Raw genomic sequence first — 9,982 nt, forward strand, 5'->3', positions numbered from 1 at the left:
CTCGACTCTGTTTGTTCTACCCTCTCAGATCCCGTTGCCCAGCAAGTTTTCACTTGCTGTAGACATCATTCTGGACCCGGAGGGAGAGCTGAGGTTGGGACTCAGCAGCCCCTGTGAGTGAGGCAATCAGAAACCTATGAGCCCGGTGTGAAGCAGGGATCTAAGCCTCAAAACAGCCCAGTCACCTCCACAGCTCCATCTCCTGTAAACTGTTTGCTGCCAAGTAGCCACACACAGGGACTCTCAACTTCAATTCTAATTTAATTTTGTAATTTATTTAATTGTCACGCTTGTGTTTGTGACTCTTAGTTCTGAACGATCTCAGGGTACTTTCCAACACCCATTCCCTCTCCCCCTTGCTCACACTGTGTTTGGTGACAGTAGGGGTGGCTGTCACCAGCCTGTTCTAGGTAGATACAGTGACAAGATCACATGCTGACAAAGAAACAATGGATGTTTTGTTTACACAGTGTAGTAATAGGGAGCGGCGGCGGGGCTGCGTCCCCAAACACCCCAGCCGCCTGCCCTGCCCGGCTAGCTTATGCCCCGAAATAATTACACGGACACTGTATTCTTTTATAAACTGCTTTGGCTCATTTCTACCTAGCATCTTCTAGGCTAACTCTCCCACCTGGACTAGCCCATTTCTTATCATCTGTGTAGCACCGGTCTTACCGGGAAGATTCTAGCCTAAGTCCATCCTGGGTCGGAGCTTCAGAGCTTCATCGCGTGTGTCTGCCCAGGAGCCGGGAGCATGGCGGATGTCTGCTCCCGAGAGGAGAGCTGTGGAGTCTGAGCTCACTTCCTCTTCCTCCCGGCATTCTGTTCTGTTTACTCCACCCACCTAAGGGTGGGCCTATCCAATGGGCCTAGCAGTTTCTTTATTGCTTAGCCAATGAAATCAACAGATTGATATATGACACTCCCACATCAACACAGAGGAATAATAAATATGGTCTTATATAAGTGACTGGAATTGAGTTTTATTTTATTTTTTTCTTTTTCTGGAAAATCAGAATTACGGATGAAGAGGATAACAGCAAATAATAAAAAGATGTAAAATAGAATCCCAGGGTGGAGGGAAGGCTCGAGACAGGGTTTCTCTGTACCTTTGGAGCCTGTCCTAGAACTAGCTCTTGTAGACCATGCTGGCCTCTAACTCACAGAGATCCGCCTGCCTCTGCCTCCCAAGTGCTGGGATTAAAAGCATGCGCAAGCACCGCCGGCTTAACCAAGCTTTTTAAGAACAGTTTTGAGGATTGCTCCAAACTCGGTGTGTTTTATACCATGTCCATTTGATCTGGCTTTTTGTTGTTGTTGTTTTGAGTCAAGTCTCACTCTATAGTCCTGTCTAGCCCGAAGCTCAGAGATTTGACTGCCTTTGCCACCTAATTGCTGAGATTAATGGCACGACTATGCCATATTTCCCTTACCCCCAAAGCTTATGTATTAAGATATTAGTCCCCAGTACAACAGTGTTCAGAGGTGATTGGTGATGAGGGCTCTGGCCTCATGAATTGTATTGAAGTCATACTTGAATGGGTTTAGAGAGTTGGGTGGGATTTCTGTGATAGCAGCAAGACCTATTTCTTCGTTGCTTCTCTTCACATGCCTCTGCCATGATGAAGCCTCACCCTTGGCTGAAAATACCCTGGCCAACTTCAGAAACCATGAGAGGAAATAAACTTTTCTTCCTTTGAACTGAGGTTCTCGGGTGTGTTGTCAGGGCGATCAAGAGCAGACTAAAGCACCTGCCAGTGCGGCAGTGCACCTGAGACTGCACAATCAACCATCCCCACCTGTCAGAAAGGGGAAGCTGGGCTCAGAGAGCTAAAACTACTTTACCAAAATCAGAACATAAATGATACAACCAAGTCACCACACTCAACTTTTACTTGCAGACTCCTCTATTCTACTGACCTGCAGCAACCGCCCAGTCAAGCAACTACCCCAGATCAAGCAAGTCAGCGGTCCAATAGAGAAGCACTCCTGGGGCTGGCAGGATGGATAAAGGTACCTGCCACCAAGCCTCGTGGCATGGTTTAGCCCCAGGTCCTATGGGGTAGAGAGAGAACCAACTTCTTCAAATAATCCTCTGATCTCCACATGCACAGAAAACGAACAAATGAAAATTATTTTTTCAAAAGGAGAGGCTACCATTACTGAAGCCTCCTTGTCCCCAGGTTGGCAGGGTTGTCTGTAAGTGACATCATTTCTTTCCTAAAGTTCCACCAGCAAAGGGGGCAGTTACTTAAGCCTCTTACTTTACCTGCAAACCATGGAACTGTCAATCAACCAGCCATTTCTGTTCTAATGAGGGAAGCTGACCTGAGAACTTTGGGCCCTTTCAATATCTCCTGGCTGTCCAGTGAGTCACTAGTTCAGCTGCCCAAACCGTAGGAGACCTCAGTTTACCTGCAGAAACCACCAGAGCTGTCAAGGTCACTGTGGAATCTCCTGCATCAGCTCTAAGCGACATTATGTGGGTGTCTGTGTTTCACTCACCATCATTTCAGATAACCTGAAATAGCTCCAAAAGCTATATTTGCCTCTAACAGCCCAGCATCTTCAGATGACACTGTCTACAGCTGTGTCTCTGTGCATCTTAAGATGTCTTTAGTAGAAAGGGGAGAAGCATGTGTTCATGACAGCTGGAGTGGACAGGACCAGTACAACTTGTTGGACTGGGGAGATTTAGCTAAAGGTTTGTTGTTAGCAAACAGGAGACTATCCATCTGCATGGCTGGTCAAACAAACAGCCCTCCTCGTACATCTTATCCAAGAGACCCCAAAATGTCCTGCAGCTAAGATCCAGTAAAGTGTCATTCAAGAGGTTTTATTTGTGGCTTGCTGTCAATTATCACTGATAGAGTGGACTGAGTTGGTAACACAAAACACAGACAAGGGTAGGGCTACCAGCTCTAGGCTCCTCCAGCAGCTAGAATGAGTCAAAGAGCTTCAGAGCATGTCTGGAAGCTGTACATTTAAACTGTGTCTTCAAACAACAGCAGAAGTACAGAAAAGGTGAGAGACCACAGAGAACGGAGAGAGGCCTCAGAAAACCATGAGACTGCAGAAGCCAAGAGCTGTGGTGGAAGCTGACTGACAAAGCTGTAAACATCAGTTCTAAGCCAGTGTTGGGCCAGGCACTCAAGGCAGAGCCTTCCTGACACTGAGGGGCTCCCCTTGGCTCTCTGTTGCTTCCATCTGAATAGAACCAAAGGGCCCAAGGCAGACTGCTAAGACAATAGTGGCTCTTCAAAGGTGGTGCCTGGACAGCTGAGGGAGCATCACCTGGGAACCAGAAACACAAGTTGCAAGGCTTTACCAACCTTTAGGCAGTGGGCCCATCAAGCCCTGATTTCAAGAGCCTCTGGGCCATGGTGGTGCACACCAAAACCACTTACTGGTCTTTTCCTATTCAGACATTCCAGACTTCAGCCAGGGCCATATTTCTCTATGGTAGAGTGCTCTGGCTTTCTCAGGGTGTTTGGTAGCTGTTTTGAGGAGGAAGCCAATCCAATCTAAGCCTGAGCTAATGAACCCTGTCAGGTACAAAGTGAGCTGTGGCCCCAGGCAACCCAGATACAGCTTCTGGTTTGGAATTTCTCCCTTAGATGGGTTTCTAGGAAGACAGACAGACCCTGACAGACTTACAGGAATCCTTTTTTTGATTGGTGCTCAAGGAAGAGTGTGCTATTGTTGAGAAAAACAAAACAAAACTTCAGGGTCTTTTAAATTTAACTTGCTATCCAATTACTTGTGATGAGTTTGGCTGTTTGCTGAGGTTAATCAAGGTACATATATATCTACATAATTTCATATCAGTTTAAAGTTGGAGAAAGAAAAGGAAGGGAATCTTCCCAAGGGAAGTGCAGGCCTCTCTTCTGGAGGAAGGATATAGAATGGATTGAGGGGTGGGCTCTTGTTGATTTTCTTTGTTGACATATGAAGGGCATTTGCATTTTGTATGTGATGTATTTATTTCTCCTGCTTTGCGCTGTAGAGCAGAAAAGTTCAATCACTGTGGGCCCTTTATCTCGGAGGTGTTGAGTTGTGTACTTCCTATTGCCTCAGAAGAAACTATTGTCTAACTCTGAAACTAAAGGGACATTGCTACTCTTTCTGGTGTGGTACATTGCTACTCTTTCTGGTGTGGTAACCACTAGAAAATGGTGTTGCCCACTTTGGAACACACAGAGGGGGCAGAGATGGTCTGTCCCCAGCACCACTCTCTTCCACTGGCAGATGGTGGAGGATGGGGAAGTGAGACAAAGCAATGAATCACTGGTAAAGATTGCTTGTACTGAGGAACACAGGGGAGTCCTTTAGTAGTGAACACACACTGGAATATACCTGCAGCTTCTAGTACCCTTCTTTTGTGGGAGCAACATCTACAAAAAAATGATTCTATAAGAGTCATCAGATCCCCAGATCCTGGGTGGATGGGTCTTGCTTAAAATGAGTTATAATCTGCACCTTGGGTTTTTCAAATGTGTTACCCTAATGTAAGTTTTTCTCACATCATCACGCCGGTCATAAAGGCTACCTTACAAACACCAGAATTTTTCTTAGCCATTTCTATGTTGTAGATGAATGAAATTACATCAATGTTAAATTGATGCAAATGGCTGGAGATTAAACATGTGTTTGGTCCCTCCCCCAGGGTAGGGTTTTTCTAGGTAGGAAATAAATTCTTAGGTTCAGACTTCCTTGGTCAAAGGCTAAGAACATGAAATCCCATATCTGACAGGGCTTACTGCCATTTGGTTAGAGTATTTTGTGTGGGAGATGGGTTTGGGGGAGTTTCCTGGGGAATCTCTCTGGAAGGAACAGTCATCTAAAAGGCTGTCTGTATTCTCAATGCTTGCTAGTTCAGCCCTTCACTGGTACTGCTGTAACCAGGTCGGGGTGAAATCACATGGGCTGTATTCTCCAAGAGTTAGGGCATCTTTGCTTATTCACATCTGTGTGGCTAGAGCAGCTGTGGAATATAAGAGAAGTTCTGTTCTGTGAGGGAAACTATGATTGCAGAACCCTAGTGAGAAGGAGCCCTCGAAGTGTGATCGTGGGGATGACACCAACATTTCACCTCCTCGTCCTGTGGAAACCACTTCCCTGTAAACAGCGCAAGTCGAGCGAGCACCTGACCGATGTGTGCAGCCATTCTGAGCCCCGTGGTTACCAAAGACCCCTCTTGCATGTACAAGTCAACAGGACACTTCCTCTCTGTCACCTCCCCCAAGCTCCCAGCTCCCCCAGCCCAGGGTTTACATACTAAGAGACTAGGATGCAAGTTGGCTCCAAGAAGGACGATGGCAAGTGAGTGCCCAGACCTCATCTCATCCTGCTTGTACTCTGAGGTCCTTGCTCACTTGCCTCCCATCTCTGTTCCTGGGCCTCCTCGGGCAAGTCTCCCTTCAACGGTGATTCATGTCTCTAGCTTGGGTAAGACCACATCGCCAAAATACTACAGACAAAAGTAGCCATGTTGTGAAACAACTTCCTAAGGGATTTTCAAAATGCCTTAGGCTGTAGGTTTTGGGTGGTTTCCTTTCCAAAAGACTTTAGCTTTCTATTTCCTATATCTCAGAAGAAGGGTTGAATCTTGTCCTGTTTGGGACAGTTGCTTCCCAGCTGCCATCTGAGTAATAAGGTTCCTCAACCCGTGTCACGTGTAATCCGCAGGGTGAGTCTCTTCTTAGGCTCGAGTTTCTCAGAAGAGCTGGAACAAGCAGCTGGCTACCCATCCACTCAGCGGCACTTTCCACACTGGGAGGTAGTGACCAGCTGCAAAGCAGAAAAGGAAATGAAAGGGGCCAGATGATTAACGAGCAACCTCCAATTGCCTTCCAGTTCTCCCCAGTCCTCACCCTTGAGCGGCACTGTTCCGTCTACTTTCTTATGATTTTATCCTTGGTTTAAAAAAGTACACTATAAAAAATATGGAAGTGATTCATTTGTCTCAATGAGCACTGCCTTGGGTCCCCCCCTTAGAGTTGGCCCAGACCCTCAAGCATCTTTGGCTTTTTCTGTGACCACAGATCGCCCGCCAGCTGGCTCCTAACAAGTTGGTAGGTGGCTGTCAGGAAAGTACTAGGCAAGGCCGGGTAAAAACAGGTCTTCCTGTCCTTCTCTGAGAGAGGCAGGAAATGTAAAGTCACTGGGAATGAGGGTAGGAGAGTCTGAAAGGCCTCCAGGGTGGCTGTAGGTGGGCTTAGGGGATCCTGATCTTTGAGGGTGCAGAAAAAGGCCAGGAGGGGTCTTCTGGCCTGGCCTGAGAGCAGCAGGGAGTCAGGGAGGAAGAAGAATCTGGCTTATGAGACAACCACCGCCACCACTCAGGTCATTTTGAGAAGGTCTAGGGATGATAGGCTGGGGAGACAGTCCTGAGACATTGGAATGACCCTGAGCTTAGCCTCCCAAGCCAGAGGAGATGCAGAGAAAGGTGAAACCAGAAATTCCCTTGCCTATTCCTTAGTCTCCACGGCTTCTTCATCAAAACTGATAGGTCTATACCAACTCTACCTGGCACTGGTGTCAATCAAGGACACACAGAACTGGACGCCTGAGTCCTGGAAACAGGAAAAGTGCCAGCTACATCTTTAGACGGGTTAGGGAACAGAGACCCAAGGATGACCTGGTTGCCAAGAAACTGCACTCTGGATACTTAGCAAAGATTAATTTGCTTAGCCAAATTAACTAAAAATGTATCAGTGCACGTTAATTGTATAAAACTATGAACTTGACTGGGACATTTTGATCCGTGTGTGACATATTTTGATCATATACACACTCCCGTTACCTTCTATTCCCTGATAGGGCCCCATCTGCTTTCTTTTTGTCTTTCCCCTCCCATTATGTTCTGTATATAAGAGAAAACATGAGACCCTTGTTTCCAAAGGCTGGCTCTTTTCATTTATTGTGATGATATCCAGTTCCATTTTCCTGCAAATGTGACTTTGTTCTTCTTTATGGAAGAATAATATTATGTTTATATATATATATATAGATAGATAGATAGATAGATACATATATATGTATATATACCACATTTTCTTTTCTTTTTTTTTTTTTTTTTTTGGTTTTCTGAGACAAGGTTTCTCTGTGTAGCCCCGACTGTCCTGGAACTCACTCTGTAGACCAAGCTGGCCTCAAAGTCAGAAATCCGCCTGCCTCTGCCTCCTGAGTGCTGGGATTAAAGGTGTGGCTAACGTTTTCTTTATTCATTAGCTGTTGATATACACATAGGCTGATTACAAAACTCGGCTTTGTGAATAGTGTCGTGATAGACCTGGCTTCAAGGTGCCTCTGCTGTATGCTGACTTAGAAACCTTTGAGCTTATACCAAAGGCAGGGCAGCTGAATTGTGCAGTTGAAGAATCCCTGTATTGGTTTCCATCACTGCTCTACAGTTCCACCAGCACTGTACCAGGGACTTGGCCTCCACCTCCTCACCCACCTTTGTGATTTCAGCCATCCTGACGGGGCCAAGATGGCGTCTCAGCATCATCTTGTTTTGGAGTTCGCTGACAGCTAACGATTGAACTTCTTTTTCTGTATTTGTTTTAAGAAGCATCTGTCCGGTTTATTTACTCATTCATTGGCTGAGTTATTTGGGAATTTTTTGGGTTAACTAATCTTACTTCCTTATTTATTCTGGATACTAATCCTCTGTTATGTGAAGAGCCCAGCAGAGATGTTTTAGCCCTTTCTGTGTAGCCTGGTTATTGCTACTACTAATTTTGTTGTCATTGCCTTGAGACAGATGTTCTGTGAGATCCAAAGGAGGATCTGCAACAGCTGTGGCATAAACTCATTCTGAGCGAGTTTATTAAATATGTAACAAGCAAAGTGAAAGAACGCACGGCAAGGAAGCAGATAGAAAGAGCGGAGAGCAAAATACTTGCTGCATCCAGCCAGCTGTCTCCACAGCTGGAGTAGTCCAATGGAGAAAGCACACAAAAGGTAGTGTCATCAGCATCATTGAACAGAAACAACTGGGGACCCCTTCCAAGCAGTCTTACTGTAGTTCCCCATCCAGAGCTCTGGGTCCCGGATGAGCCTCTGCCTTCCCTTTCCCTCCCTAGGCACTTTTACATTACGGGTTAAACAACAGCTACATTGTTAGAAATAGTTTACTTTGTAGCTGCTCTCAGTGACACAATGGTTTTAATCTGGGACAGCTTTGCTGTCCTCTTTCTGTTTGGGCAGGAGGTGGGGGCCAATCAAGCCTCAGACAAAGGGTTGTGGAGGACACTTGACACAAGCCCTTTTAGCTGTCACAAAGGAGGGGGCAACCCTCCTTCCAGTCCAGCTTTTCAATGAGTTTAAACAGTATTCAACCATCTGCCAATATAAAATACATTATAAAGGGTCTCATGTAGTCTAACTCAGTGGTTCTCAACCTTCCTAATGCTGTGACCCTTTAATATAGTCCTTCATGTTGGGGTGACTCCCAACCATGGAATTCTTTTCATTGCTACCTCATAACTATAATTTTGATACTGTAATGACTAGCAATGTAAATATCTGTTTTCTGATGGTCTTAAGTGACCCCTGTGAAAGGGTCATTTGACCCCCCCAAAGGGGTTGAGACCCACAGGTTGAGAAACACTGCTCTTGATTAAACTCAAACTTACTATAGAGTTTAGATCAGCTTTGAGCTCCCGTCTTCCTGCCACTCCTCCCTAGGTGCAGCACAGATCTGCATCAGCATGCCCAGGTTAGTCTAAGATCTTTGTAGAGCATGTTTGCATGTTCTAGCTGCTTGCTGAAGAGATTCCAGTAACTGACTATGCCACCCCTCGCCTAGTCCTGCCAATAACAAAGTGGTTGACACCTATGCTGTGTGTAGTTGAGTAATTGTTTGGTTTTTTTCTCTAAGATCTTATTCCAAAGCCACCAACTAACACGTTTATAACTTGTCAGTTACCATTTCCGATACCAGAGGTGTGAGATAATGACATTTTTTTTGAATGACCCACTCCTAAGACTGATGATTCTATTGCCTTTGTTCTGCAAATTCAGCATCACTGGTAGGAAAAATGGGGGGGGGGGGATGAATGGGAAAATCTGAAGGAGGAGTAGGTGACAGGAAATGGCCATAGTGCCTCTAGTTTCAGATTCATGAAACAGATAAAACATTATTTTATAAAACAATGATTATCTTATAAAATACTGTACATCTAGTCTATGATGTTTCTGTACCAGATAAAGTCAATCTTTTAAAATTCTTAATCTCACGTGTATGGGTGCTTTGCCCGCGTGTCTGTGCATGGCTGGATAGTGTACTGCACTGGCACAAGCTTGGTGCCTGTGGAGACCAGAAGAACCAAACCCAAGTCCTCAAAATCCAAGAGCCAGTGCTCTTACCCACGGACTGGTCTCTCCAGCCCTGACAAATTCAACCTTGATCTTATGAACTTGAGTTTTCTTTTCTTTTCTTCTAGATTCACATTTCTAAGAATCCTGCAGCTTTCTTGGTTCATTGTTACATGCCTGTAATCCCAGCACTTGAGAGGCTGAGACAGGAGGATCTCACGTTTAAGACTAGCTTGGACCGTGTAGCAAAATCTTCTCTCAAAAAGGAGAAAAAGTTTCATTCCGTTTTTAAATTCTATCAATTCCATGAATGACTAAGTACAGAATTGATGGAAAGCTAAATGCTGTCTAAGAAATTAAAATAAAAAAAAACAAGTTTCCACCTCCTCCCAGCCTCCCATTTCCTTCCCCCTCCTCCCCAAAAAAAAAAAAAATTCTATAGAAGACAAGTACTGAGCAAGAAGACAGTGTGCCCCACCTTTGCTAATAAACAAATCTTGGCGACCCCCCCCAAAAAAAAGAAATTAAAATAATTTGTCCAGGACCCATGACCGTGTGGCTCATTAATAACATAACTAACATGTTATACTTAGATTGCTTGATTGCGACTTTCAGAATCACGTAAAATGCTCCTTTAAAATACTGAATTTTAAACAGA

The sequence above is a fragment of the Microtus pennsylvanicus genome, chromosome 11, assembly GCF_037038515.1.
Source record: "Microtus pennsylvanicus isolate mMicPen1 chromosome 11, mMicPen1.hap1, whole genome shotgun sequence".
In the NCBI taxonomy this organism is placed as follows: Eukaryota; Metazoa; Chordata; class Mammalia; order Rodentia; family Cricetidae; genus Microtus; species Microtus pennsylvanicus.